The sequence below is a fragment of the Apodemus sylvaticus genome, chromosome 4, assembly GCF_947179515.1.
Source record: "Apodemus sylvaticus chromosome 4, mApoSyl1.1, whole genome shotgun sequence".
NCBI classification, from domain to species: Eukaryota; Metazoa; Chordata; class Mammalia; order Rodentia; family Muridae; genus Apodemus; species Apodemus sylvaticus.
In genome coordinates, this window is record NC_067475.1 from 18,398,195 (window position 1) to 18,424,324 (window position 26,130).

Genomic DNA, 26,130 nt, shown 5'->3' on the forward strand with positions numbered 1-26,130 from the left:
CAAATCCATAGGAACAGATTATAGAACAATGATGGAGAATGGGGAAATCCATGACTGTTGTGGGATGGAAACTTAGTTTGTCTTGGGAAAAATATAATCCATATAAAATTGATGATTATACAACAATATAAATTTGCTTAATGCTATAGAATTGATGTTAAAATGGTCAGAAGAGTTGACTCTATGTTATATTTAATCATGGCATAAACATTTTGATTTGAAATACTTTTAAAACTTTAAAAATCAGGTGACACTTTCTGTTACTTATGAGATCATTGATTAAGAAATTATCATCACAATTTTGTGTGTGTGTGTGTGTGTGTGTGTGTACATGATATGCATTTTTGTGTGTGTCAGAGCCTGTGTGTGTGGTGGTTAGAGCACAACTTTGTAGAGGACAAATATCTCTTTCTACCGTCTAGTTATTGGATCCATGTTGCCTGCCTTAAGTAGGAAGAGCCTTTACCTGATGAGCCATCTTCTAGGTCTTTCCTTAATGCTTTAATGAATGACTTAGAGCTTCTTAAAAATTAGTATGTAAATTAATTAATTATTCTTATTCTTATTGATATTTTCTCCTTTCTAGAATAGAATGGTTTTTGCTGTTTGTTTGTCTGTCTGTTTTTTATTTTTGAGACAATTTATTTTTATTTTCTCTGTATAGCCCTCGTTGGCCTCGAACTCACAAATCCACCTACCTCTGCCTCCCAAGAAGACAGAGTAAAGAGCATCATGGTGCTGACTTACTCCCTGGAATAGAATCAACATAAAAGCTAAACCATGTAGGATATTGGCTTTCAGAATCCATCTCCTTCTCTAATTTTCCTCCTCACAACCAGGGCTTACAATGTGGCTAAACAGAGGGGACCCAGCACTGCTCTGTTGGTGGCACTCACCTGTTCTCTTCTCAGCCAGCTTCTTCATCAGGTAGGATTTGCCTGTGCAGTGGTAGAGGCCCACGATCGCCACCACCACCACAGGCTGTGTGATGGCTGATAGGATCTCCAGGGACTTCTGATTGGCTCACAATTGTCCTTTGACATTCTCAATGAGGCATATGGGCCAGGGCATGTGGACCTTTAGGGGTGTGTCCACTGGGATTCCTTGCCTTTGAGAGAAAAGGTGGAAAAAAATTAGATTTCCCTTTTCTTCTCGGATGGTGGAGTCATGCAACCTTTCAGCATGAATCTAAGTTTTAGTGTATTGTTCAAGTAGTAAGGAGAAATTTTGCATAATTTTAGGAGATTGTGAAAATATTATCCAAGGAATAGGAAAAATTTCTTCCTCGCTTTCTTTCTCTCTCTTAAAGATTTAGTTATTTAACTGTTGGTATCTTCAGACACACCAGAAAAGGGCATTGATCCCATTACAGATGGTTATGAACCACCATGTGGTTGTTGGGAATTGAAGTCAGGACCTCTGGATGAGCAGTCAGTGCTCTTAACTGTTGAGTTATCTCTCCAGCCCCTATCACCTACATCTGCATTTGACCGAACATTCTTTTATTAGGGAAGACCATTTTTGGAACATACAAGCAGAACCCTGGCTTTCACTCATTTAAGGAGTAAGTCAGAGAACATCCAGGCCCATTGCTGAGGTCTCCTTACTCTGTTGCCTGATGTCTCCAGCCTACCTGAAATCACCTACCTGTTATTTCTAGCAGTATTTTTAAAAGTGTCTTCATCTATGATTTTTATTTTTTGTTGCGGTATAAACCTTTATGAAACTGTTACCATGTTGAAACCTTGTATTTGTGGTGACCTGTGTCTGCATCCTTGTGAATTATCAAAATTCACTGCTAACAACTTATCTTCCCTTTAATTTATCATGGGAGAATTTCCTTTTGAATTCTGATTTTAAAATTTATACCAGATATTGAATGGGTCTATTCAATATCACTAATATTTAGTTCAAAAATTGATTAGCCCTTATCTGTTAAAAGTGAGAGCTGTGCTTTTTTGGTCAATGAAGATGTTTATGTGCCAGAGCAGTGCTCTGAAACTTAATTAGCTACACAGAACGGTAACATAAATGGGGAGTGGGTCTAAGTGCAACATCCCAAATACTACTGGAAGTTCAAAACAACTGTTACCAAAAGACTAAAAACCAGGGACCAAATCAAGAGCTTTAAGAAATTATTCAAAGAAAATAGCTGTTTCCTGTTTTATTTTTTCTTGTTTAGTAGAAGAAAGAAAAGAGAAATGGGGAGAATGCAGAGATAAGAGGTAATAGTAGAGAGAGAGGAGTTGATGAGTGAGGCTGGTACCTGGCCAGGAACTCAAAGGAGGGCTTTCCAGGAACAACTTTCCAAAGGCCTGAGTGGAGACATTGCTCTTAGTCTCATACTGCAGGAGATTATGTAGAGGAAGCCTTTAGTGAAACACAGGTTTGACTCCTATAGGTGAGAGGGGTAAGGACTCAGTGCCAGGAATAGAGAGTCTGCCCAATGAAGAGGGAAGCCACTCAGAAACCAAGTTTGGGTGTGAGGTTGAAGCATGCTATTCTGATCTTCAGCTGTTCCTCTGTATCCCAGTGTTCTTTCTGCCTCCACAGTGTCAGTGGCCATTTCCCTTGCATCATTTAATGTTTTATATTATTTATTTTTAATCTCTCTTCTTCATGGGAAGAATGCATGAACAGCCTTTTCAGTCACTTAGCTGCAGTAGGAGCTGGACCGAGCAAGCACAGTCGATGTCCATGGTCATTTAATTGTGTCCCGATCAGCAGAGACAATGTGAGCATAGGTAAGGGCAAGCCTAGCTGTTTCCATATTTCAGCTGAATCCAAGCCTAGTACTGGAAGTTAGGGACTGGCTGATAGCTGATCCTGTTCCCCATTGCATGTTCAGCTGCTAGGCATCCTGATCCCGATAATGACCCATATAAAATCTTCTCATCCCCTTCCTGGCATTATAGACCCCACATCACTGGGCAGAACTTCCCAGAACTGGAAGAGCTCTGGGAAAAGAAGTGAGCTTCCTTACCTGTTCTTGTTGTTCATGGTAGATGGACTGGCTTCCTTACTGGTCTCTTATTTCCTTCTCCAAGGTTGTGAGACTTTCTGTGAACGTGGTGGACTAACTACACATGGGAAGGATATGAAAATGAAACTGGAGCCAAGCTAGTGGGCGGCCTCCCAGGACTTCTCGGCCAGAACTGTCGAACATTTGCTTGTAAGAGACCTTGGTAACCACCTGCTGTTTAGAAAAGTGCTCAGTAGACATGGACATTTTTTATATAGGCAGCGACTCTGAAAGTTGGGGACTCTGAGTGATCATCTGAGATGAAAAGGAAGGATATTATTCTTTAAATCTTGTTGCTTAAAATACATCACCTCATGTGGTTGGTTCTCCTGTCAGAACTAGTTAGAGAGATAAAGGGCATGTTTGCCATCTTTCTGAACAACCAGAATTTTCTACTGTTGGGGTGGAGTGTGCCTCTGTGTATTGTGAGGTGTTTTAGTCCAGTAATGGTGGCTCTATATGAATTTTTCCCTTAATAGTACATTACAATTTTATTTAAATTCTTCTTTATCCTGCTTTAACATTTTAGCTTCCTTATTTTTAATTTTTTTTGGATATATTCTTTATTCACATTTCAAATGTTATCCCCTTTACCAGTTTCCCCCTCTCAGGTAGCCCTTATCCCATCCTCTCTCCCCCTACTTCTATGAGGGTGTTCCTCCACCCCCCCCTCCCACCTCCCTGCCCTCATTTCCCCTACAATGGGGCATCTATTGAGTCTTTATAGAACCAAGGATCTTTCTTCCCCTTGATGCCTAACAAGGTAATCCTCTGCTACATATGCAGCTAAAGCCATGTGTAACCCTTGGTTCATGGATTAGTCCCTGGGAGCTCTGGTGGGTCTGGTTGGTTGATATTGTTGTTCATCCTATAAGACTGCAAATCTCTTCAGCTCCTTTAGTTCTTTCTCTAACTCCTCCATTGGGGACTCTGTGCTCAGTCCAATGATTGGCTGTGACCATCTGCCTCTCTATTTTTAAGGCTCTGACAGTACCTCTCGTGAGACAGTCATATCAGGCTTGTTTCAGCAAGCATTTCTTGGCATCCACAATAGTTTCAGGGTTTGGTGACTATATATGGGATTAATCTCCATTTGGGACAGTCTTTGGATGGCCTTTTGGTCAGTCTCTGCTCTACATTTTACCTCCATATTTTCTTCTGTGAGCATTTTGTTCCCCTTCTAAGAGGAACCGAACCTCCCACACTTTGGTCTTCCTTCTTCTTGAGCTTCATATGGTCTGTGAATTGTATCTTGGGTATTCCAAACTTCTGGGTTAATAGCCACTTATCAGTGAGTGAATACCATGTGTTCATTTGTGATTGGGTTACCTCACTCAAGATGATATTTTCTAGTTCCATCCATTTATCTAAGAGTTTCATGAATTCATCATTCTTAAAGTTGAATAGTACTCTATTGTGTAAATATACTACATTTTCTGTATCCATTCCTCTGTTGAAGGACATCTGTGTTCTTTCCAGCTTCTGGCTATTATAAATAAGGGTGCTATGAACATAGTGGAGCATGTGTCCTTATTACATGTTGGAGCATCTTCTAGGTATATGTCCAGGAGTGGTATAGCTGGGTCCTCAGATAATACTATGTCCAACTTTCTGAGAAGCTGCCAAACTGATTTCCAGAGTGGTTGTACCAGCCTGCAATCCCACCAGCAATGGAGGAGAGTTCCTCTTTCTCTTCATCCTCTTCAGGATCTGCTGTCACCTGAGTTTTTGATTTTAGCTATTCTGACTGGTGTGAAGTGGAATTTTAGGGTTGTTTTGATTTGCCTTTGCCTAATAACTAAGGATTTTGAACATTTTCCTCAGTTGAAAATTATTTGTTTACCTCTGTAGCCAATTTTAATAGGGGTATTTGATTCTCTGGAGTCTAATTTCTTGAGTTATTAGTATATATTTGATATTAGCCCTCTATAGGATGTAGGATTGGTAAAGATCTTTTCCCAATCTGTTGGTTGCTGTTTTGTCCTATTGACAGTGTCATTTGCCTGACAGAAACTTGGTAATTTTATGAGGTCACATTTGTCAGTTCTTGATCTTAGAGTATAAGCTATTGGTGTTCACTTCAGGAAAATTTCCCCTGTTCTCATGTGTTCAAAGTTCTTCCCACTTTTTCCTCAGTAGGTTTCAGTGTATCTGCTTTTATGTGGAGGTCCTTGATCCAAATGGACTTGAGTTTTGTACAAGGAGATAAGAATGGGTCAATTTGTATTTTTCTACATGCTGACCTCCAGTTGAAACAGCACCATTTATTAAAAATGCTGTATTTTTGCCACTGGATGCTTTTCGCTCATTAAGCTTTCTTACTGCTGAATCTATTTCAAACTCAACTATGTATCTGTCATCTATCTATCTATCTATCTATCTATCTATCTATCTATCTATCTATCATCTATCTATCTATCTTCTATCTATCTATTATCTATCTATCTATCTATCTATCTATCTATCTATCTATCTATCTATCTATCTATCCATTTGCAGAGAATATTACCCAAATTCTTGGCAAAATTACTTGAGTTATGATAAATCTATTTATCCATTATCAGAGAATACTGCCAAAATTTCTTGGCAAAATGACTTGAGTCATGTTAAATCTGTATTTTCTCAGAAACACATAGATAAATCTATTCCCCATAAAGTTTGCTCTAACTGTGTTAAGCAGGGAAGAAATCCATCACTTGAGCCCAGACTGCATCTTCTCTATCTCTGATTTTCTGTCATAGAAACTCAACTGCTGCTGTGTGTGGCCCCAGGCTTTGGAGATTGCTAGTGTGTCTCCATAGGTGCATACTTTGGCATCTTGACTCTGAGTGTCATGTTGGAAAGAGATAGCATAGGACTTTAAAGCATAGAGCCTAGTAGGAGGCCATTACTTGCCTCTCCAAGATCCTCAAAGCTTCCTCTCTCACCTTGTAATCTTCCTCTTACTCAAGATGATTGCATGAGCCTGCCTGATTTTGGGCCTTCGCCACCCAGCTAAGGTATATAAATGTTTCTACATAACAAACTGCCCACTGCATAGTTCCTTGTTTTAGTAATAGAAAATTAGACCTGGTCAAGAGACTTCAGTTCATCTTTCTTCATCTGCCAAGCAATGGCTTTTAATTTTTGGTCCAACATCCTTATAGATACTTACTTTGTCTGTTATTCTTAGATACAACAGCACTTTCATTTTAAATTTATTTATTTTTTGTAATCTAGATATGGTGTTATTATTTTGTTGATGGTTTCCAAAATCCACTTCCTAATTATGCTGATTTTTGTGGCTCTCTAATGTCTGATCATATATCTGCTCCAATCTGCATCATTCCCGTCCACAAACAAACTTAATTTGTTCTTCCTCTTGTGTTTTTTAAGTTTCAATTTAAAATATTTTCTTCTTTTTAAAACTGTTTTGGGGAACATACAACAGAAGTCAGACAGAGGCCAAGAAGCAGCTCCAGAGTAAGACTGGATATAGTTCTGAGATTATACAACTGGAAGTTTGATTGTGTGGGGACACACAGAAAAAATAGAGTCTGGTTTCCACTCTAAAGGACTTGGGTTTCTAATTATCTGTGAACTATACTCTTTAGAATCCCAGAGCAAATGTTGCTGCACAGCAGAATGAACTCTACAGAGAAGTCAAGTCAAGGCAAGGTATTTTCCTTCTTAGATAACCTTTGTCAAACTATGATGGATGATACTATGGTTGACTTCCCCATCCCTCTCTTGCACATAAATTCATCCAAAGACAACATACTAGGACGATTCAAATTCTTTTTTTAAAAGACTCATATGTTTTTAGAAAAAACAATGGGAAATGAGGATGTCTCCTGGGAGATACAAAAAACACAGCAAAGGCATATGTATAGAGGTCCACACATGCATGCACACATACGGACACACATACACAAAGACACACACACAATACACACACACATACACACACACATGCACGCACTCAAGTGCACCTGTGTGCACACATGCACATACATACAAATGTGTGCACACACAACACACACCCACAGAAGACAAAAGATTACAAAGAAAAGAACAACACTAAAATAATAATGCTATGAAAAAAATCCCGAATCAAAAGTACCAGAATAACATAAGATTTTTATTATTGTCAGCAGAATTAATAGCCAGGAAAATATAGTTTGAGAAATTGCAAGTCTTAAAAGTAATCAAATTTATTATCTTCTTTGCTATTTCCTCTTTGAAAACCCCCATCCCCCCCACCCACCCCCCCGCTCACTAATCTTCTCACTTCTATAATTTTTTTATTCAATATATTTTTTATTTACATTTCAAATGATTTCCCCTTTTCTAGACCCCCATTTCACTAAAGTCCCATCAGCCCTCTTCCATCTCCTTGTTCTCCCATCCACCCATTCCCACTTCCCTGTTCTGGTTTTGCCCTATACTGCTACACTGAGTCTTTCCGGAACCGGGCCACTCCTCCATTTTTCTTGTACATCATTTGATGTGTGGATTATGTTTTGGGTATTCCAATTTTCTAGGCTAATATCCACTTAATAGTGAGTGTATACCATGATTAATCTTTTGAGACTGGGTTACCTCACTATGATGTTCTCCAACTCCATCCATTTGTCTAAGAATTTCATGAATTCATTGTTTCTAATGGCTGAATAGTATGCCATTGTGTACATATATGACATTTTTTGCATCCATTCTTCCATTTAGGGATACCTGGGTTCTTTCCAGGTTCTGGCTATTATAAATAGGGCTGCTATGAACATAGTGGAGCACGTATCCTTATTACCTGCTGGGGAATCCTCCGGGTATATGCCCAGGAGTGGTATAGCAGGATCCTCTGAAAGTTGAGGTGCTCAGTTTTCTGAGGAACCAACCAGACTGATTTCCAGAGTGGTTGTACCAATTTGCAACCCCATCAGCAGTGTGAAAAGAACACCGAAGGGTTTTCAGGTAAAACAATGACAGTGCCATTATAAAATTTTGTTTTGGAAGTTGGAATCCAAAAATCACCAATGTCCTGCTTTAATCAACCTGAAATACAGCAAGTAGCACCATGTCTCATACATTTGTGGGAAGACATTAAATGATTGAAGATTTTCATTTATTCTTCAACAGCCTTCATTCATATTACCAATAGTGGAGTTTAAGCAGAGTGACTTCAGTTTGTGGAATAATCCTAATATGCTAAATGCATTAAAATGCTTTTCATTCAATGATTACAATAAAATTGCTACACTGAGTGTTCTAAATAAAAACAAAAAACAAAACAAAACAAATCAAAAATCCTCAAGCCTGGCGGTGGTTTGATACAAAAGACAGGAGGAGTGCATTACAGAATGACATCATTTGCTTTCCACATTTTTTCACATTACACGCCTGTAATCCCAGCACTCTTGGAGGCAGAGGCAGGTGGATATCTGAGGTCAAGGCCAGCCTGGTCTACAGAGTGAGTTCCAGAATGGCTAGGGCTATACAGAGAAACCCTGTCTCAAAAAATAAACAAAAACAAAAACAAAAAACCCCCACAAATAAACAAAAAACAATAAAAAGTAATCAAATTAAAAATACAGGAAATTATGTTTTAGAGTATATGGTAACCATGTGTCTCTGCTCAATTCTTTGCTCAGAGACATGAGAACCTCGAAATCCAGGTGGCTGCCCATCCACCCTGACACCTAAAGACATCATTACTGGGATGGATTCCAGTTTTCTAACCCTCCACCTTTTGCTCCTTGTGATTTCTCTTGAATTCATTAAGATTAGACCTAGCATGATACAAAAGACAGGAGGAGTGTATTACAGAATGACATCATTTACTTTCCACATTTTTTCACATTGAGAGATGTGGATATTAAGCAATGAGACCACTGCAGAGAATAGCAATCATGAAATGACAATAGACTCTTCAGAGAGACAATTGTGCAGATCATATTTTCAAGGGATAGAGATGGACATTGGCCAGAAGGACCTTTGTCTTGATTTTCCGTGCTTATGTAAGCCTTATACTATTTCTTAAAGTTTGGGGAACAGGTAGTTTTTCTTGGATGTGTATTTCTGTATATATGATTGACAGGCTCCTTTTACTTAGTCCAAAAAGAGAACCACAGTATGTTCCTGTTCTCTACCAGGAAGTCTCTTTGTAGACAGTGATGGAAGCTATGCAAGCACTGCTAAGGGAAACGTTTGTTTTTATCTCTCTATCCTTTTTGCTTTTGGATACTGGCCAAAAGTCCAAGAAAACTCTCCCTGATACTCTGGTTTATCTTATTGATTCTCTGAATTTCCACCCCTACCCCAGACAAGAGACAGATAGAAAGTACCTAACTGGGAATTGGTCCTAGTAAGTCTCTGAGCCCAACCTTATGAATTGACTCAGAACCTATGACTTATGGAACCAATCAACAGGGTAGGGCTTAGAAACTTATTGGGACCCTGACAGAAATCACCTAATTCTCCACAGATCAAAGGTCCTCTGTTTAAAGCTATGACATGGAACAAAGTCTATCTGATGGCATTTAGATAATCATACTAGCTCATGAGGGCACTATGGTGCTAGGAGGAGATTTGTTACCAGGAGAACATAAGTCATCTTCTAACTCCACTGACTTCTGTTTTCTTACTCTACAGCTATTTTTAAAATGTAGCCTCCAATCTTTTCAATAATCACCTCTTTTGGACCCCCCAACCCCTGCTTAGGGAGTTTCTTCTCTTTTTGTCTAATTAAATAGGGTTGGTCGAAGTACCCAACTCTCTCTCTAGTCTTCACACCTCCTTGTCTGCGGGGCAGGATCCTTGGCCCCATAGCCACTGTAGCTCTCCCCCTGCCAGATGTACAACTATCAGAGCCAAATATTATATGACATTTCTTTCTACAGTGTAACTGTTTGCTAACTCCCATGGCCAAACATGCTAGTTTTGGACACAAAATCAAAAGCCCATGACTGCCTTCTTCTCTTTCTACCTTCTGCCAGTTGCAAATCTTTGCAGCTTGACCCTTAAACTAATAAAATTATCCTTCAGCCTTTTAAAAAAAAATGATCTTAATAAGGTCTATTTTCCTGAACCAATGAGTATATTGGAGTTGAGTACACGAGAATGGATGATGGGCTACTTTCTGGAATATATGTGGCAGAGACAAAGACAGCAACATTACCGAAAAGTCCAAAGAACAGTCTCGATAATGATAACCTAAGTCCTTTTCAAATTCCCCAAAAAGTATTCATAAAAGGCCATAGGGCAAGGCGGCATGGTGGAATTCATCCCTTGGGGACGACCCCCCCCCCACACCACCCAAATCAAGGAAGTTCTTTTGCATTTCCTTCTAATAAATCTACATTCACACAATTCCTTCCTCACCCCCTTTTTATTCTTGAGTACGAATCAATGAATTTAAAGTTTGAAGCTACTGTATGTATATCACTTGGGTGAATTTCTTTCATTGTACTGTAACTCTTCTTTAGAAGCAAAGGGGCAAATTAAATTTTTTGGCTCCATTAAACCCAAAGGAGCTACAACATTATAAAAATAAGTGATGGCTTTTTGGAAGAAAGTGGTTGCAATTTCCCCTAATGAGTGCTCATGATATGCACTGTGAACATAGACTTGCTACTTCTCTCTTCCTCTCTCTGGCTTCTCCCTCTCTTTGCTTATCATTTCTACCACATTAAAAAAAACAAAAAAAACAAACAAACCATAAAACCATTACCAGGCAGTGGTGGCGCACGCCTTTAATCCCAGCACTTGGAAGGCAGAGGCAGGCAGATTTCTGAGTTCGAGGCCAGTCTGATCTACAGAGTGAGTTCCAGGACAGCCAGGGTTACACAGAGAAACACTGTCTCAAAAAAACCAAACCAAAACAAAAGAAAACAAAATGAACAAGCAAAAAATTCCATGTTTAACAGGCCACATAGGAGGTAAGACTTTGTATAGTCTTCCAAGGAAAAGATAGACGTCTCTCTCTCCAGATGCTGAATGGAGAGGCAGACAAAACACCTTGCCAAGCAAGAGAATGAATAGATATTTTCAACCAATTATCTATATCAAACCTAGAAACTCAGTATTAAAAAAATGCAAGTTAGACTCAGCCATAATTCTCTAACATCTAATCTTTTCAGTTGGTTAAATTTATTCCAATGAAGAACTTTGGCACTGACTTCCTCCATAATAGGAGATCACATCAGACAAATCATACAAAATGGGAGTGAAATATAATCTTGGCAATGTGTGACAGCTGAAACCAAACTCCAGGATATCTGATCAGCAAGACCTTCAACCCTAGGAGAGGTCCAATGATCAGAACTGAAATAGAGTCATAAAAGAGATGATGGCTCCTTAAACCCATGAGTTTGAAGCCAATTTGTACCATGTCGACATAGAGAGATAAAAGGAATATGAGATGGGAAGGGAAGTCTCATTTCAGACCCCAAGTGAAGCTTCCTACCAACTAAGCAGATGGAATTACAGCACAATGAAGAACACTTGCAAAGGCTGCTGACATAGAGTTAATATTCTGTTTCTGCATAGTTTGCTTGTGTTAAAGTAACAAGGAGCCAGAGTATGTATGTATTATTATGTATTAGTATGTTTTACCTTGGACAGGACGTCATTCTTTCCCTAGACCTGAGAAGCTACAAGAAAACTGAAATTTGTTGGTCAGGAAGGGCCCAGAGGTCCCCAAAACAATGCAGGCTATTGCCAATGGTCTTAGTTACCTATTTGAATTAGACGGTAAGATACTATTGCTGAAGGTACCATATACTCTTACTATAGGACTAAAATTATTTTGTTGCTACTTCATAACTATAATTTTACTACTGTTATGACTTGTAAATATCTGATATTCAGGGTATCTGATATATGACCTCGATGAAAGGGTCATTTGACCGCAAAGAGGTCACAATGCACAAATGAGAATTGGATTCTGGGCTATTAAGTGATGCCGGCATCTTTAGGGGCAAAGCAGTGTATTATATACCTGTAAAGTGTCCTTTAAACTTGAGAGAGAACCTACTTCACCATACATGTGCACCTGGCTCCTACTCTCTGTACTTCTCATACTGTTATAAAAAAAAATGACAGGCACCATACTGTGACTTTTTGGACTCTGCCATTCTTACTTCCCCAGAAATGTTCAGCGGGTTCCTTAAGTTGAGACCCTAGGGAATTGAGCACCTCGCCTGATATGATTATGTAAGTGTGTCATTTCCCTAATAAGAGGTTAGCAAGTCCCCTAAGCAGCAATCAGCGTCCTCAGCTTGGGTGCAGAGCGCATAGGCGCCAGGAGTATTCAGGAGGATGGAAGACACTGTTTCTCTCCACAACAGTATACCCTGTACACTGGGTGAGCCTCTGCATCTGGATCTTAGACTTTATAATAACATGCTGTCTCATGATCTGAGCTGCTCCAAATGGCAGGACACATTCCAATCATATATTCTACATCTTATGGAAGAGTTTTTTTGTTTTGCTCTGTTTTGTTTATTTAACAAAACATAGTTCAAACGTCTCTTCAAACTAAATATTTGAAGGTTCTGCATGGAAAGCTCTTTATGTGACTGTTGATTCACTGCGGGGTGATTTTAGTTTCACAGCACTTTGATCCACTGCAAATGTTACTGGGATTTCCAATACCTTATCAACTGGGGAAATCCAGAAAGCCCCACAGAATTTCAGGAGGAAGACACAGAGAAATGAAGAGACCTTCTACCCATACTGAGTACTTCTGGGTACTTCACTTCCAGAGGATCCTGCTATACCACTCCTGGGCATATACCCAGAGGATTCCCCACCATGTAATAAGGATACATGCTCTACTATGTTCATAGCAGCCCTATTTATAATTGCCAGATGCTGGAAAGAACCCAGGTATCCCTCAACAGAAGAGTGGATGCAAAAAATGTGGTATATCTACACAATGGAGTACTATTCAGCCATTAGAAACAATGAATTCATGAAATTTTTAGGCAAATGGATGGAGCTAGAGAACATCATACTAAGTGAGGTAACCCAGACTGAAAAGGTGAATCATGGTATGCACTCACTAATAAGTGGATATTAACCTAGAAAACTGGAATACCCAAAACATAATCCACACATCAAATGAGGTACAAGAAGAAAGGAGGAGTGGCCCCTTGTTCTGGAAAGACTCAGTGAAGCAGTATTCGGCAAAATCAGAACGGGGAAGTGGGAAGGGGTGGGTGGGAGGACAGGGGGAGAGAAGGGGGCTTGTGGGACTTTTGGGGAGTGGGGGGGTAGAAAAGGGGAAATCATTCGAAATGTATATAAAAAATTTATCGAATAAAAAATCATTCAAAAAAAACGTTGGTAAGAAACTGACATTTCTCTTCAGTGTTCTCTTCATCTCTGAGAGCTCTGGGGTTATATGCTGGGCAGAGACGAAAAGGCATCTATGGTGCTTAATTCATTTCTTGAAATTCCTGGGACTAGGAAAGGTTGCTCTTCAAAATGGGTTGGAACAAGGCATCAGATAAATCCTGTGTAGTATTATCAGGACACCCAATCTCTAAATGCCACACTTGGGATTGCTTTGAGTTAGGGACCAGCAGACATGTTGCTGAAACAGAGCAGGGCATGCCCTGGAATAGTTTCTCTATCATTACCTTGTCTCTGATGATGGCCATAGTTTAATGACTGTGGCCAGTGATGGAACAGTGCTGACTCAGTCCACTCCTAGTGAAAACAGAATGAGATGCAGGGTGAACAGCTACTGCCTTGGTGAAGGACAAAGAGAGGAAATGCTGTGCTGATGTAAGAACACAGCTCCACCTTAAGGAGAATAACCCAAATACAAGGGATGATGACACAGAAGCATAGTCTCAGGTTATCCTAGACACCATGTTCCAACCCAGTAAGTCTCCTGCAGTTTTCATCGTTAAAAAGAAAAGAAAAGATGGGCCATGGTACATACAAATGCATTAGAACATCAGGTTAAAATAAGTGTGTGTGTGTGGGGGGGGGTGGTTGGCTACATGCATCAGATGCTATGGAATCATATTTTTGACCTTTGGAATGGTGAGTGGCTTTGTTCATACATTTAAGAAAATTTTTTTTTTTGCAATAGTCACTTTACAACATTCCAGTTCTCCACAATCACAGGGATGCTAATCACTCAGCTTTGTGGGTTCACTGACACAGTTGTGTCTCTTTTCTGAGAACCTCAGATCACAGCTGGAACTAGAGTGAATGTCGACCAGGTTGGTAGCATGTTTTCCATTACACATCTGAACTTGGCTTCCAAGCAGTACTCACTTAATCCTTACCCCCTGCCTGCTCCTATGGACTTCTGACCCTGGGTCTGATTGACTGAAGGTCTTCGGGATTAAGACTGGTTGGTGTCTCTGCTTTACCCTTCACCTGCTCATCTCTCAGACAATTGCTCCTGTACTCTGGATACCCTTCCCCTCAGTTTCTGTCATCAGCCTCTTGTTATCTCAATCATCATCAGAGAGGCATCATCGAGTTACTAATGGGAAAAGATGCAGCCAATCATTAAGTGGAGCTCAGGGAATACTGTGGAGGAGGAGGAGGAAGGATTGTAGAAGCCAGAGTGGTTGGGGATACCATGAAAACGGCCCAAAGAATCAAATAAGCAGGGTTCATAGGGGCACACAGAGACTGAAGGCACAATCATGGAGCCTGTATGTATGTTACCTAGGCCCTTGGTGTTATTAAAAGACTTCTAACAGTGGGAATGGAGGAGTCTCTTACACTTTTGCCTGTACTTGGAGTCCTTTTCCTCCTACTGAGTTGCCATATCCAGCCTTGATATGAGGGTTTGTGCTTAGTCATATTATTACTTTTTGAGCAGTGGTCTGTTGATATCCCTGGGAGGCCTGCTCTTTTCTGAAGGGAAACAGAGGAGCAGGATCTGGAGGAGAGGGGGAGGTAGGAGAGAGGTACTGGGAAGAGAGGAAGGAGAGAGAACTGCGGTAGAGATGTAATTACAAAAATTGTGTTTGTGTATGTGTGTGTGTGTGTGTGTGTGTGTGTGTGTGTGTATTTCTACCCTGAAACATAAGTTTCTTTAGCTACACACTAAATGTACTTACGCCCAGAGGGGACATAAAAGGCTCCAATCTATGAGTATAGCAGAATAACATTAGGAATAATTTCATTGTCTTTTATATTAATCAATCAATCAATCAATCAATCAATCAAATTATTTTTCAGTTGTGTTCGGTTTTACCTTGGGTCTTTGCGCTATCCAACCTCTGATTCCTGGTCAGTCATGCACTGTCAGGCATGGGCTTCCTCTCATGGTATGGATATCAAATTGGACCAGTCATTGGCTGGCCATTCCCACAAGTTCTAAGCCACAATTACCTCAAGCATATCTGGTAAACAGAACAAATTTTAGGTCAAATGTTTTGTGGGTGGGTCTTTTGAGTCTTTTTAGATTTGGGTTATTAGCTTTCTGTTAAATGTGGAACTGGCAAAAAATCTTTTCCCGTTCTGTAGACTGCTGTTCTGTCCTATTGACACTGTTCTCTGTCTTACAGAAGCATTTCAGTGTCATGAGGTCCCATTTATTAATTGTTGATCTTAATGCCTGAGCTATTGGTGTTCTGTTCAGGACATTTTCTAGTGTACCAATGTGTTCAAGGCTATTCCACACTTTCTTTTCTATTAGATCTTGTGTATCTGGCTTTATGTTGAGGTATTTGAACCACTTGGACTTGACTTTTGTACAGAGCCATATTGGGGCAGTCATGCACTTGGTCAGAGTTTGATTTTGATCAAGGACAATCCCTGGCTTCAACAGAAATCTGCCATTAGGACATAATAGGGAAGTAGGTTAAAGCAGAATATTTATCCTTGGGTGGAGTGCTAAGAGTGTACTTGACTATGGTCAAGGTTAACATCTCCCAGATAGCCAGGATCCTGCTCCACCTAGGGTGGAGTGCTTAAAGTAAAGGTTAAGTTCATTGTTGCTCCAGGTCTAGGAATTCCTGAATTAAGCAGGTGACCCACCCAACTGCCAGAGCAGTCAAGATGAGGACCTCCAAGAGAAGCTAGACAACTTCCACCGGAACTCAGCCCGGAGTCTGGGGGGAAGGGTTTGCCCAAACTGTTAAAAGGTCTGGCACCATTAAAGTTTCCAGCTTTGATCAGTGAATATCGTCTTAGCCATTCTTCTTTTCGCCCCTTCCCTATTCATCCCTCAGCTTCTGTTCCAGAAACCCACTTCATAATAGCTGCAGGCAGCTATGGAACCCAACAGACTTTTGTGCAGGGTGATAGATATAGATTTATTTGCATTCTTTTATATCCAGAAATGCAGTTAGACCAGCATGGGGACAACTCTATGCAATGCCCTCCTCAATATTCTTGGAAGAATCATTGCCATATAAACTGTCACTGTAGTTTTCTTTCTTTTTTCTTTTTACTTTTTTGTTGTTTACATCTTACTTTAACAGAGAATAGCATACAGTATGGATGTGTTCCCTTTATCCTTCTCTTCAAATGTACATTCAGAGCATCCCCACAGTTCAGGAGTTTCTAGAGAAATCATCCATACTTTCAAATGTCTTGAAACTGAGGACATCTTGTTTCTATCCAAGGAAAACATTAGTATTTCAACAATGATACATTTTTCTTAGGATTTAAATAGATAGCTGTATGAGTTGATATTTTTGAATGTCTCAATTAGATAAAAATACTTTCAAAAGTACTTTGTGTAAAATTATTTATGGACTGCTATTCAGTGTTGTGTTTTCTAATTGTGTGTGTGTGTGTGTGTGTGTGTGTGTGTGTAAAATCTTAGTTCTTTATTCTGGAATGGCAGTTCTTGGTATTCTTGTTGATAGAGGCTCATAACCAGGAAATTAACACATTTTCATGTGTGGAAGGAAGACACACACACATTTTAAAGCCCTGGAAATTATCCCAAGAATATATATCAAACGAGAAAGTTTCTATTTACAGGGATCATTATTCCTTATGTGAGTAAATGAACAAATAAATTAAATTTATTATATGTAGCTGGGGTAGAAAATAAATTCTCTAAATACTATTTTATTTTCCATTTGATGTCTAATGTACGTTTTTTTCTAAACTAGTAAACTAGTAGTATGTCTGGAAACAGTTCTGAAACTCTTGGGAAAAATATGTACTGGGTTGTAATTAACTTTAAAGTAGTTTATATCTCATTATAAATTCACTTCAGTAGTGTATGCGAAATGGCTTTAAAACAATAGAAACAGGTAAAAAAAAACATACATGGTATTATCTTAAGTGGTCACTTATACTTAAGTGGTCACTGGCCTGTATACTGGAGGCTGTGTAAGGAGTTCTGTGTATCTCTGGCCCTACAGGAGCAGCCTAAGACTTGTGCTTTCTGAAGGGGAGGGGCAGTTGATATACTGTGGTGCTGCTGCTCTGGAGTAGGCCAGTGCAAATAGGCAGGGGCCATGTGACTGCTAGGACCCTAGGCCAGGGCCACCACGCAGGGAGTGGCTGTGATAGACTTAGGTAGCTTCCAGCAGTGAAAGCTTCTGGAGAGAACTATCTTCCCCAAAAGTACTATAGCTTTTATATGACACATGCTCCCAGACTATCTTTAATGAAATAACTCTCGTGCCTTTATTCCTTGTGGGCAGGGTCTTATATACATTTTGGGGTGGGTTGGGATTATGTCCCTACATGACTGTTTATCATGGGTCTTTCCATGGGGCACTGTGGTCAGGTGAAATGCCTACCATCCTCAAGTATGAGAGTACTGGGGTTTCTGAACCCACATGGCTTTACCAAGTTTCCTGGCATAGTCCACTGCCCCACACCTGTTTGTTACTAACACTTGTTTTTCAGATAATTTGGTAGCTATTATGGTATGATGTGCATCTTCTGAAAATATTTTCTGTGCATGTGTACATGGTTAGAGTTTCCTCTATGAACCTCTGAAACAGTCTTTCACCAGGAGAACACTTCTTGAGTACTGCACAAGTTGAGGAATAAGGAGCTGATTCAGCTGTACCAAGCTACTCATTCCAACACAGCCATGTGTAGGTATAGCTTGCCCAGTGCATCCTCAACTATACAACTACTTTGCGTCTCTATCCATTGCTGTGATAAAACACCATCTCCCAAAGCAACTTAGAGAGGAAAGGATTTATTCAGCTTATAATTCTCAGGTCATATTCCTTCACTGAGGAAATCAAGGCAGGAACCTAGGGCAGGAGATGATGCAAAGGCAGTGGAGGAATGCTCCTTATAGGCTTGTTCCTCATGGCTTGATTAGCATGCTTTTGTATAGGAACCAGGACCATCAGCCCACGGGACACTGCTGACAGTGAGCTGGGCCCTATGACATCAAACATCAATCAAGAAATTTAGCCTCTTGCTTTCCCACTGGCCCATTTGATAGGACTTTTTTTCTCAACCAAGGTTCCCTCTTTCCAAATGATTCAAGTTAATGTCAAGTTATATAAAACTAGCCAATATAGTGTCATTTAGCAAAAATGGAAATGGATATTAGAAATGTTTAAAGGTCTTAGCAGGCACTCAATTTTATAGAAGAGTTAAATAAGTGTTTTTTTGTGTATAAAAACTCATCATATTAAGGTGAGGAGACAGGAAACAATTGACAATCTCATAATTAAAGCAAAATAAACCTTGAGAGTATTTGGTAAGGGTATGACCAACTCTTAATGTGAAAACAAGTATTTTTCCCATGAGCAAAATCTGCTGTGGGTAAAGATTTGAGGGATTCTATTATGATATAAAACGCAAAAATGTATTTGCCTCCTAATTGCATACACACTTCCTTGATAGATTCTTAAAGCATCCATTTTGATGTATTTCATAAAACAGATGAAAATCTAAACATCTGAGTGTCCTTTATACTCATTCTGTTGAAGAAGAGCTTTAAAACAGGCATAGGATCCTACATTTGTGTTTTTAACTTATAGTAAAGTAAACCTTTTTAGTAGAATTGAAATAAAATGGTTTCATTTGTCATTAAACTCTATACCTGGAATGTTATATGTGACTCATATCCTTCTTTTAAACCAACACTGTTATGCTGTTATTGCTGTTCACATAAGCAGAGGTATATGATTGACTACTGGAGGATGGACAACTTAATGGTGGCTTCACTACTTAAGAACAGTTCCTCCTCTCACCAGCTATTAATTGCCAATCGTTTCTCAGAGGTGGGTTTTCAACAGCCTGTTTCCCTCTGTGATGAACCCAAGAATAATGGGCTGAGTTCAGAAGGACAAGGAGTGTCATGTCCTGAAGACAGTGTTTCCAAGCCCCATTTTTAGGGCTCTGCCATTCTTTCTCCTTCTCTTTTCCATGATGCTTCTTGAGTCTTAGGAAGGGGTTGCTGTTGGAAATGAAAAAAGTGAACCAGCATGTTCCGTGCACTATTGCTGGAACCTGCAGGCTCCAGGGCTCCAGCAGGGTGATATCTCAACTCAGCTGTCTCTCTGTTCTCCAGCTCTCTGAGCTCCTGCTTCTATCAACCAGCCAACACTCCAGACAGGGCCTGATCTCCACTACTAGGCAACAACCACCTACCCCACAGTCAACCATCACAATACCCAGTAGCCCAATAAAATCAAAACTCTTAAAGCTTATAGTTAAACAATAAAACTTATATATCAATAAAATCACAATTTACAAGATGCCAAAACAATAATATCAGAGCCAATTTTCTGCTGCCATCTTGCCTTCTCCTCCCATCCTCTCTATCTCTGCAACTCTTAGCTCCATTTCCCTTTCCCTGTCTAATCACAGGCCTCCTGCTTGTACAGGGAAAATCCTGCAACCAGGGGTGACCTGAATTTCTTTTTTTCTTTTTTTTCTTTTTTTTTATTTGATATAATCTATTTACATTTCAAATGATTTCCCCTTTTCTAGCCCCCCACTCCCCGAAAGTCCCGTAAGCCCCCTTCTCTTCCCCTATCCTCCCACCCACCCCTTCCCACTTCCCCGTTCTGGTGTGACCTGGATTTCTAATTGAGAATTCAACAGTCAATGATTCTACTCAAAGCAGTTTTTTCCAGTCATGAACCTCTGTATTAACTAATGCAAAAGGAAACTCCTCAAATATTGAGAGCAGCACTTACCTATGGAATAAAGACAAAAATTTAGGAAGCAGTTTGACAGCCTGTCCGCTTAGTAGAACCACAATGGTAGTTTCTGTCCTAGGGATTATGACCTCTCCAGCGTAGCACTTTTGATCACATTTATAGTATCAGGCATGTATTTTCTCTCATGGATCAAACCTCAAATCTAATCACAAAGGAGTTGGCTATTGCCATGCCTATATGTCTCTATTGCAAGAATGGTTATACCTTGCATGCATAGCTGTTATTGGATTTCATAGCATTTATAGTAAAAGGCTTTAATAAGGAATATTTTCAATGCTAAACTGCATAGACTATTTGAATGTGTGGGCAGTAGAATGTTAAATCATTGCTTCATCCTCTTAAACGACATTCTTCTTAATAGTGTTAAACTGGCATAGATGTATCCACTGGCAGCACTGAAATGTCAGCACAGCTGTTTGGCACAGTTCCAGCAAGCTGAGACAAGTGCTGCAATTGCGATCACTCTGCTTCTGACTTTTGGGTTTTGTTCTCTGCATGTTTCATTCTTGGAAACTTTCTGCACTATGATTCATTTTATGTCTTTTCCTGATATAATTTGTGTCTGTGGTTTTTTTTTTTTTTTTTTTTTGGAAAGCTGTAAACTTAATCTGATTCTGTTTGAAAGGCTTCCTATTCCATGGAGATCATGACATACACAGTTAATGAGACTTCAACTCCAGGAATCTACTTGGGGTGTCTGTCCCTAATAAAAAAATAGTATAATTGGTGCAGGAATAACAGAGACAATTGATAAACTATGACTGGCCAGGAGAATTGGGTATGGATCCAACGCCTCCCTTTCCAATATGCTTAGAGCTCTGTGAAAATGTAGTTTTAAGATAGGCAGCTGTACAGGGTATACTGACTGTTGTAGGAATAGAAGAACTCAACATTTCCTACTTTATATCACAGATGATAAAAACAATATATTAAAAAGAGTTAGGAATTAATATTTGCTATTCATAAAACACACCAGTTCACATATTTTCTGTTTGTCTGGAGTGGTTTAAAACTGAATATACTACCAGCCTAAAAGCAGACTTTCATATATTGAAAATGTGTGCTTTGGAGGAGACATTCTTTTGATTCTTTAAATTGGAGTTATAAGGGTGATAATAAAAATAAAATCTGTTCTATTTGTACTTCCTAATTGTGACTGAACTTGTAATCCTGGACATGTAATCAAAAAAAGAACACAGCGTCTTTACTTCTTGAAAATCCTTAGTCTGTCTATGTTCTGCAAAAGCTATATAAATAATGTTGTAATCTGATTGCTAGTCAGTGAGAGCTACAAGACTGTCCTGACCACCACACCTATACCACTCCTCTCTTACTGACTCCTTATCTACTATCTCAGGCTAGCCTGTCAATGGGCCAGTGCTGTCCTCCAGCCTGTAACTTCCTAACATAATATATATTTTCACTCACCTAGCTTAACAGATATAAAACTGTAGAGAATTTTAGTTCTTTCCCTTCTGGGTGCTAAAGACTAATTCTAATTACTCCCACTTTTGGTCTTGCAGGGAGGAGACAACTTTGAAAAAATGGCCCTGGAGACATGTATGCCAGAGCCCATGTGCCTCATTGAGAATGTCAAAGGACAACTGAGAGCCAATCAGAAGGTCCTGCAGATCCTGTCGGCCATCACACAGCCTGTGATCATAGTAGCCATTGTGGGCCTCTACCTAACAGAAAAATGCTACCTGATGAACAGGCTGGCTGGGAGGAAAATGTGTGAGTGGCACCAACAAAGCTGTTGGGTCCCCTTTCTCCATCACATCTTCAGATTCTAGCATGAAAGTGTGAAGAATATAATATGTCAGGCACAGTTGAGTTGGTTGTTGATTTTTTGTTTGTCTTTGAGATGAGTCCTGCTGTGTAACTCAAGCTGTCTTTGAACTCATGAACCTCTTGCTTCCAGAGTGTCATCACAAGTGGCTCATAGTTTCCTATTAAAAATATAAATCATTTCATTCCTAGATGAAAGCAGAAATACAAATTGCTAATTTATATACTTATAAACTTTAACACATTATAAAGATGTTTATAGAACAGTTTATATAAACTGGTATCTGAATCTAAAAGTTGTAATCTACATTGTCTGTGTGAGTTTTTTTTGTATTATTTCAAAATATCTAACATAAAATTGTTGTCATAAACTACAAAAACTCAAAAACATAAAAATATTGTCAAATATACAATTTTGTGGTAGTAAGTTTATATTTTTGTGTATTCATGGCCCCTATCTATCTCTAGAGCTATCTCATTTCTCACAGAGAAATGGAATCCATCAGTTGCCTATCTCCAACCATTATCTGATATTCTGTGGTTATAAATTTAACTGCAATGGGAAAATAAAATAAGTGGACTCATAATATGTTTTTCTTTGTAAGTAGCTTCTTTCTCTTAGCATGATAATATTGAGATTTAACATTTCTAGAGCATGTATCACATTTTCTTCCTTTTGTAGGGCTCAGTAATCATATGAGCATAATATTTTGTTATTCATTTATCTGTACATAAAACCTTTTGGCTGCTATGACTAATGTTTCCATGAACTTGGGTATAAAAATTTTGAGTTCATGCAATCATTTTAGGTTGTATTCTGCTTATTGCTGTGATCAAGTACCCAAGTGATGCAATTTTATGAAGAAAGATTTATTTTGACTGACAGTTAAAGCGCTCTCTGTTCATTCCTGCAAGAATCAATATACTAGCTCCACTCATGGTGGTAGACGCTTATGGACTATTCATGTCACATCCGGTCAACAAGATGTACAAGACCCAAGTTAGCGTCACTACTAACCATCAAAGATTCTCTTTTCCAGCCTACTTCTGCCAGCCAATCTTCACCTTCCAAAAGTCCATACCTCCAAAGACTGGTGCTACCCAAATATTAAAACATTAATATAAGGGAGACATTTAACACACAAACTATAACATTCTACCTCTAAGCCCTACTGGCTCATGGCTATCTCAGAATGAAAAATTCATTAACTTCAATTTCAAAATTCCTCATAGACTAAACTTATTATACCATGTAAAAATTTATTGTCTTTTCTGACATTCAAGGCAAACTTTTAGTTGTGATCCCCTGGGAAAATCAAAATACTAGCTGCATGCTTCCAATATATGACAGCACAAAATAAAAGGAGAGACCATACCAAAACAAGAATAAAGCCTAGGCAAAGACCAGGCTGAGCTTCAAACCCAGCATCAACACAGGTGGAGGCATCATAACCATATACTTCACATCAGGCTGGCTCCACTCAGTACCCTTAGCTTTCCTCAGCAGATGCCCCACAATCCTGGCATCTCCTGCATCCTGGTTCTCCACTGCAACTTATGTTTAACATTTACAGTTTTACTCACAGGAATCCAACTGTTTCTGCAACCATGGTACAAGGTTTGATGGATACATGCCTCATGCATGCTATATGACTGTTGGAAATTTGGTCACAATTATCTATCCTGGATTTTAGTGTGCTAATTTTATATCAGTTTCTTGAAATACCTATGACTAATTATATTTCTCTCTCCTATGCTCTGCAGGCTTCTCCTGGGCTCCACTGTTCAGTCTCACACCAAGGGCATGTAGATGTGGTGTGTGCCTCATCTCAAGAAACCTGACCACACCCTAGTTCTGCTTGACACTGAGGGCCTGGGGTATGTGGAGAAAGTAAAAATGGAGGGATCAATCTGCAGTTCACCCCCTCATCTCTTGCATTATTTAGCTTTTAATGCCATTTCATTTTTATTTACCTGATATGGATCTAAGTTTAGCTACCAGAATTGAGGAAAAATTTAAGAAGATGGATCATAGATGAGCTATGTGGTTAATACATATTGTTCACAGGACAAACACCAGATGAATGGCATTAACAAGCATCATTATAAACAAAAATGTGCATAAAATTGCCAACATCTTTGTGTAGTTTTATTTGAATTTTAGATGTCTTTCACAGGTCATAAATATTACATAGGTTTTTCTAATTCTTCTAGAAACAATCTTGGTGATCATACATTTGCTACAGTTGATCTGGAAAGTTACATAAAATGAGCATACTCCTGACCCATGTGTGTTCTGACTTCCAGGGTGACAACCATAATGATTGCTGGATCTTGGCCCTGGCTATACTTCTAAGTAGCACCTTTGTCTATTACAGCATGGGGACCATCAACCAGCAGGTCATGGACCAGCTGCAGTATCATTTTTGTAGCACAAAGCATAAGCACACACACACATACACACATACACAAACACACACCAAAACATTCTCTCACACATACATATGAGAAAGAGAGAGACAGAGACACACAGAGAGACAGAGAGAGACAGAAAGAGATAGAGAGACTGAGAGTCTCCTGTTAAAAAGACAGTGGTCTATGTGTTCTGTAAAGTTAAATTTTATACACACACACACACACACACACGCACAGAGAGAGAGAGAGAGAGAGAGAGAGAGAGAGAGAGAGAGAGAGAGAGAGAGAGATGGAAAGGGGCGTGATAATGAAGAAATCATATACATACTAATCAGTTCATAATTGGGTCAGAAGAAAGCAACTCAGAGTATGGTAATAGATGAGATCAATGGGAGGATTTGAACCTAGTGCATCCACTATTTCTTAGCTTCTTAAATAGGTGACAGAACTGATAGATCGGATCAGAACATCATTCCCACCTCATAGCAATAGAGTTGAGACTTCAGCTGAGTTTGTGAGCTGCTTCCCTGACTTTGTGTGGACTCTGAGGGATGTGACTGTAAGGCTGTAGCTGATGGACAAACACTCACAGCAAATGAGTACCTGGAAAATTCACTGAAGCTCAAGCAAGGTACATGGATTGTTTATTGGAAAATAGGCAAGAGAACACTAGAAACCTTTTTCATGTCTTAATTTTCTCTATTTTACTTTTCATTTCCACATTATTTTTAAATATGGTTCATAGTATCTGTCTCAATATGCTAATTTCGATTATAGTGTTGGAGGTACATTCATTCTGTTCTGCGATCAGAGTGTTTTGATCCTTTTCTTAGGTCATATAGAGATGCACACTGCCAAAAACTTGGAGCAAAAGAAACTTTTATTAGGAGAAACCCATATGCTACACATGAACATAATGCTAGCTGTGTGGCTATAACTCCATCTCTAACTTCATCTGCATCTATCTATCTATCTATCTATCTATCTATCTATCTATCTATCTATCTATCCATCCATCCATCTACCCATCCATCCATCCATCCATCCATCCATCCATTCATCTATCATCTGTCTGTCTGTCTATCTATCTACCTATCCATCTATCTATCTATCTATCTATCTATCTATCTATCTATCTATCTATCTATCTATCTATCTTTACTTTGTCTAGGTGCCAGTAAAGAAGATAAAAATTACAACCTGTCCTGACTCTGTACTCGAAAGTTCTTTTCTAAGAAGAAATGCTTTGCCTTCTACCCACCCACTGAGTGGAAGAAGCTCTCTGAGCTGGAGAGCCTGCATGATGATGAGTTAGATTCTGATTTTTTTTTTTTTTTTTTTTTTTTTTTTTTGCCACAGGTGGTCAACTTCTGTTCTTTCATCTTCAGCTCTTCTAAGGCTAAAACACTCCCAGGAGGCATCAAGGTGGATAGAGCTCCTGAGTCTCCTATGCAGTTCTTATTAAAAGCTTGAGAGGGTACACTGTTTGGTGGTAACTAACAACAACCTACTTTATTTTTTATGTTTTTCTTTCCAAATTCCAGATATTCTCAAGTAAAACTTGAATTTTGATGTAAGAAAATTCCCTATCTTTGAAAAGTTTATTTATATCAAAGCAAAGATAATCTTTCCATATTATTTCCTGACTAATCTAGAATTTCACTGCCCATTTAGCATCCAAAGACACATATATGAGTATTTAGTTTAAATGTAAGTTAATTTTAAAGAGTACAGATTCAATGCACATGCCCATATTTTGAGAGCTAAATAGATTTACTATATAGTTTGATA

The 26,130-nt window shown here is 39.1% G+C and overlaps 1 pseudogene; it reads left to right on the plus strand.

Annotated features, from left to right (window-relative positions):
- The first annotated feature begins 21,680 nt into the window (after positions 1-21,680).
- Positions 21,681-26,130, plus strand: part of LOC127682491 (guanylate-binding protein 1-like) — a 51,012-nt pseudogene continuing 46,562 nt past the window's right edge.